Source organism: Nerophis lumbriciformis, linkage group LG07 (assembly GCF_033978685.3).
Source record: "Nerophis lumbriciformis linkage group LG07, RoL_Nlum_v2.1, whole genome shotgun sequence".
In the NCBI taxonomy this organism is placed as follows: domain Eukaryota; kingdom Metazoa; phylum Chordata; class Actinopteri; order Syngnathiformes; family Syngnathidae; genus Nerophis; species Nerophis lumbriciformis.
Window position 1 is genome coordinate 3,608,429 of NC_084554.2, and position 6,000 is coordinate 3,614,428.

The window sequence follows — 6,000 nt, forward strand, 5'->3', positions numbered from 1 at the left end:
GAAGAGTATATATTTTTTTATTATCGAATAAGAGGCCACAGTTGAGTAAAAGTAAACAGTTTGTTTACTTGCATACAATAAACAATCATTTGTTTACTTAAATGGCCAAATAGTGGAACCTGATGTTTTTTTAAATTTACAAATCCAGTGTTAATTAATTTTTCAAACAGACACACACACACACACACACACACACACACACACACACACACACACACACACACACACACACACACACACACACACACACACACACACACACACACACACACACACACACACACACACAAGAGATGCGCGGATAGGCAATTATTTCATCCGCAACCGCATCACAAAAGTCGTCAACCATCCGCATCCACCCGAACTAACATTTAATCAAACCCGCACCCGCCCGTTGTTATATATCTAATATAGACGATGCAAGGCATTAGTGAGGTTATAAAGCTTTTGCCTGTTAAAGAAAGGAGACTGATCCAATGCAGCAGAGACATTCAATGCGTGCCACGCTGTCACGGCCCAGACGCACACCAGTGCGCAATCATCTGGGAGCCGCGCTGAGCGCACCTCCAAGCGCGTGGAGGTGCGATGTCCCTCGCACCCGCGGCGGCTCGCGCTGAAGCCTCGGGTGCGAGCGCGGCGGCCATCCTATTCGTCGCGGCCTAGCCCTCGCGGCTCTCGCTGCCGGCGACGGCCGGGTATGGGCCCGACGCTCCAGCGCCATCCATTTTCAGGGCTAGTTGATTCGGCAGGTGGGTTGTTACACACTCCTTAGCGGGTTCCGACTTCCATGGCCACCGTCCTGCTGTCTATATCAACCAACACCTTTTCTGGGGTCTGATGAGCGTCGGCATCGGGCGCCTTAACCCGGCGTTCGGTTCATCCCGCAGCGCCAGTTCTGCTTACCAAAAATGGCCCACTCGGCTCACCAGGGTGAGCCCCACCCCTTTCGTGAGCGCACTGCGCGCGGAGTGACCCCTGTTACGTGCCCCCGGCAACAGGGGTGGCGGGCAGGTAAGCTGCACGGGCGGAGCGCGCGGAGTGACCCCTGTTACGAGCCCCCGGCCACGGGGGTGGCGGGCAGGTAAGCTGCTTACCTGCTGCGCGTGACGCCGGCCGCGGCGGGGTGTCGGTGCGGTGGTGACCCTGGACGTGCGTCGGGCCCTTCTTGCGGATCGCCTCAGCTACGGCTCCCGGTGGGGCCCTCTCGGGGGAAGGGGCCTCGGTCCCGGCGAGGCGTCCCTTCTCCGCTCCGTAAAAGTGTCCATCTCTTCTTTTTTTCTTCTTCTGTTGTGGCATATGCTGCAGGTGCTTGCTTGTTTTTCGTATGTGGGTAACAACATTTAACTATGTATATATATTTCCCAATTGGTTTAACTGCCACCCGCCTGAATCTATTTAAAATCTTTTTTTTTTTTTATTTCAACCGCCCGACCCGACCCGCGCATAAAATCTAATTTTTTTTTATTTCATCCGCCCGATCCGCGGACTCCGCGGTTGTGCCCGCAAACCGCGCATCTCTAATGTAGACACATCATACTTGTGTTATTATATGCATCAAGTGTTAATTCAAGGCAAAGTATGGAGATATATATGGTGTATCGTGACATAGCCTAAAAATATGGAGATATTAATAAAAGGCCATATCGCCCAGCAAGTTTATTCGGTCATTTTTAGTACCTACTACCGTATTTTTCGGAGTATAAGTCGCTTCGGAGTATAAGTCGCAGCGGCCGAAAATACATAATAAAGAAGGAAAAAAACATATACAAGTTGCATTTTTTGGGGAAATGTATTTGATAAAAGCCAACAGCAAGAATAGACATTTGAAAGGCAATTTAAAATAAATCAAGAATAGTGAACAACAGGCTGAATAAGTGTACGTTATATGAGGCATAAATAACCAACTGGTATGTTAACGTAACATATTATGGTAAGAGTCATTCAAATAACTATAACATATAGAACATGCTATACGTTTACCAAACAATCTGTCACTCCTAATCGCTAAATCCCATGAAATCTTATACGTCTACATACCTGCCAACTTTTGAAATCAGAAAAACCTAGTAGCCAGGGTCCAGGGGCCGCAGGCCCCGGTAGGTCCAGGACAAAGTCCTGGTGGGGGGTTCACTTCGCCCCCCCGACGCAAAATGATTATTAGCATTCCGACAGGTTAAAATGTTGCTAAAACCATCACTTTTCTATCAGTCACAGTGACTTTTCAAAACAAAAATATTACAGCAAAAATCATATGGGTTGATTGACATGTTTATTCTGTAAGCTAACTTCAAAAGTTTGAAATTATTTTGACAGTTAATGCCAGTTATCCTGTCAACCTTTCACAAGACTTCAATTTGTTAATTGAAAGTATAAACAGTATAAACACTTTTTACAGTAAACAAATGGTAAAACAGTACTAAACAATTCCATTAAAAAAAAAATTGGTGTCATTATTAACTTTCTGTCCAAGATTGTATAATCTACTGCCTTGTTCAATTGTAAAAAATATTCTGTGCCTAAAATTCACATTTCTATCACAATTATCATACTGTAAACATGGTAAGCTAACTTCATTAAAATTAATAGTCCTGTCAATAGCATGGAATTACAATTCAAATGTAGTTTTTTTGTAAGCCTTTCAAAAGAATTCAAAATATGAAAAATTCATGAAAATTAATTTAAGCCATCAGACACTTGAAAAGTGGCACATCACATCTCTAATGTAATCATTTGAACTTTTCAACAGAAATAGCACTGCAAAAATATTAAGGATATACTTCTGTATTTTGGTAGTTATGCTGTCAACATTTAACAAGATTTCTTCAACTTGGACTTGAAAGCATAAATAGTAGAAACACTTTTAACAGTATAACAGTACTAAACAATTCCAATAGATAACATTGGTGTCATTACCTTTTTGTGGCTAAAATCCAAATTTATTCTATCAGATTGATGTGATCATGCCAGTGCGATTGGAAGTTCATGCTCAATTATTGCCTCCGTAAATAAAACTTCGGCATTTATCACATCCAAAGAATCTGTTTGGGCGACGAAAAACGTTGAAAGTTTTCCACTTGTATCGCTAGCAACGGCATTAGACTTGTGTTTTTTTGTCCCAACGTGGTCTTTTACATGGCTAATTCCTCCGTGTCCGATCGAAAAATCTTGTCTGCACAAGGTGCAATTCGCGTAGTTTTCACCCTTTTTGGAACGGATAATTATTCCCGGATAGGCTTTTGAATATTCTTCACGGAATGACTGCAGTTTTCTTTTCGGTTTAAGACTCGTTTGCGATTTTTCTCCGGCTGATTCCATGATCGTTCGCTCGTTTGGAAACAATGGCAACTGCTTGGCAGCGGTGCTATAAATAGCCTCGCTCGTGGCATCCGGAATGGCTCGATAGGAAGTTACGGGAAGCAGTGTCGATTGTCATGGTTACGCGATTTTGTGAATAAAACTTAAAAAAATAAATAATAATTAATTAATGAAAAACCGTATTTTTTATCACTGCAACCGTAACCCGGATAGGTTGATGAAAACCGTACTAATTACGGGAAAACTGGAGTAGTTGGCAGGTATGCGTCTAGTCTTTTACGTGAATGAGCTAAATAATATTAGATATTTTACGGTAATGTGTTAATCATTTCACACATAAGTCGCTCCTGAGCAGAGGTGGGTAGAGTAGCCAGAAATTGTACTCAAGTAAGAGTACTGTTACTTTAGAGATTTATTACTCAAGTAAAAGTAAGGAGTAGTCACCCAAATATTTACTTGAGTAAAAGTAAAAAGTATGTTGTAAAAAAACTACTCAAGTACCGAGTAACTGATGAGTAACATACACACACATATCATATATATATATATATATATATATATATATATATATATATATATATATATATATATATATATATATACATACATACACACACATATACACATATACACACACATATATATATATATATATATATATATATAATTTATATATATATTTTTTTGCCGTTTTTGTTTACATGTTAATAGTGTTTTAATGAATATACATGCATGTTTAACACATAGATTCCTTTCTTTCATGAAGACAAGAATATAAGTTGGTGTATTACCTGATTGTGATGACTTGCATTGATTGTAATCAGACAGTAGTGATGACAAACGGCCACGTTTTCAAATGGAGGAGAAAAAAAGTTCCTCCTTTCTGTCTAATACCACATGAAAGTGGTTGGTTTTTGGCATCTTATATGTCCAGCTTCCATATTCGTTTTTATACACTTTACAAGAAATACATTGGCGGCAAACTCCGTAGCTTGCTAGCTTGTTTGCGCAGGCTTTCGGAGACTCTTATTTTGAAAGCGCAGGCGCGATGGAGCGGCACTTTTATTGTGAAGACAGGAACTGTGCAGTCAGTCTTTAGGCTTTTGACGGGTTGTACGGTTGAAATAAAAAAATGGTCTTTTTTCCTTCACACTTTTGATTGATTGATTGGAACTTGTATTAGTAGATTGCACAGTACAGTACATATTCCGTACAATTGACCACTAAATGGTAACACCCCAATAAGTTTTTCAACTTGTTTAAGTCAGGTCATGTGACCCCTGGCTCTGTTTGATTGGTCCAACATCACCAGTGACTGCATCTGATTGGTGGAACGGAGTGAACGTCACCAGTGACTGTATTTGTTGAAACGCAGGCACTCTGAAGGTCTGTCTGACAGACCAAAACAAACAAAGCGTGCATTAACAGATCGATAAAAATTAGTAGCGAGTAGCGAGCTGAATGTAGATAAAAGTAGCGGAGTAAAAGTAGCGTTTCTTCTCTATAAATATACTCAAGTAAAAGTAAAAGTATGTTGCATTAAAACTACTCTTAGAAGTACAATTTATCCCAAAAGTTACTCAAGTAGATGTAACGGAGTAAATGTAGCGCGTTACTACCCACCTCTGCTCCTGAGTATAAGTCGCACCCCCGGCCAAACTATGAAAAAAACTGTGACTTATAGTCCGAAAATACGGTACCTTGTTTTATTCCTCAGTCATGCATGCCCCTGTGAATTAGATTAGATTAGTTTATTTCAAATGGGGACAATGCAATTTCATAAAAACACACGACAACACATGGTTAAAAAAGACAGAATTAGCCAGAAGGCTCGTTTTCATCTGTAGTCCCCTGGCCGTGATGTCAAAAAAGGCAGTACAATTATATTCATATCCTTGTAAAGGTTGCTGGCAATGTGAATTTCGATTGGAGATTATTAAAGTATTCAACTGAATAAAATGAGCCAAATTAATGTGAGAGTTTGTCAGTGACATATGAGAAGTACTGGGCCCCTTTTTGCGATGCAGCTAGACAAGATGCATACAATTGTGTCACGTTAACTTTCAGTAACCTTTTGCAAAGTTCTCCTATCCGTCGCATGAGATGTATGAATACATATAAACAAGATAACTTACCTTTACACGCAGCTGAGGCGGCAAAGTCTCTCCACTGTAGCTGGAAGCCCCTCATCAAGACAGCACACTTCCTGTTTTGGTCTGGTCGCCATGGTTACCGCGTGTGGAATTGTCGTAATGCCTCGCATAGCCGCGCATCATAAAAACTACCGCCGCCAGCGTCACACACAACAAAGGACACGACAAAAAAAGGTGACGTCGGTTTTGTTGGTTCGTTTCGCCATATTATAAACCAAACAAGCAACACATAAGAGAAAAAGATTATAGTATGAAAAACCGTATTTAAAAAAAAAAATGCGAGTTGTTCCTGTAGCTAAATGCTAATTTAAGTATGGTACAGGGCATTTTACACCATTTGTGATGTACTTAACGGAAATTAGCCTTTTATCGACATATATAGTACAAAACATGCTGTCTGAACCTTCTAGAAAGCGAGGTTTCCGATGATATTTACGACATATAAAATGGCGAATGCCGCGTGGATTACCCATAATCCTTCACTAACGGAAACCTACGAGTAGGCACTTACTTTGTCCACCAAATAGTTGTT

At 40.6% G+C, this 6,000-nt stretch overlaps 1 protein-coding gene across 1 annotated transcript in view; it reads right to left on the reverse strand.

Moving 5' to 3' along the window:
- The window catches only part of odad2 (outer dynein arm docking complex subunit 2), a 250,447-nt gene extending 244,690 nt beyond the window's left edge, over window positions 1–5,757 (reverse strand). The window contains exon 1 of the mRNA XM_061965922.2: window positions 5,451–5,757. The gene's annotated coding sequence lies outside the window, so the exon portion shown is untranslated. The remainder of the gene's footprint in view (window positions 1–5,450) is intronic.
- Window positions 5,758–6,000: the final 243 nt, after the last annotated feature.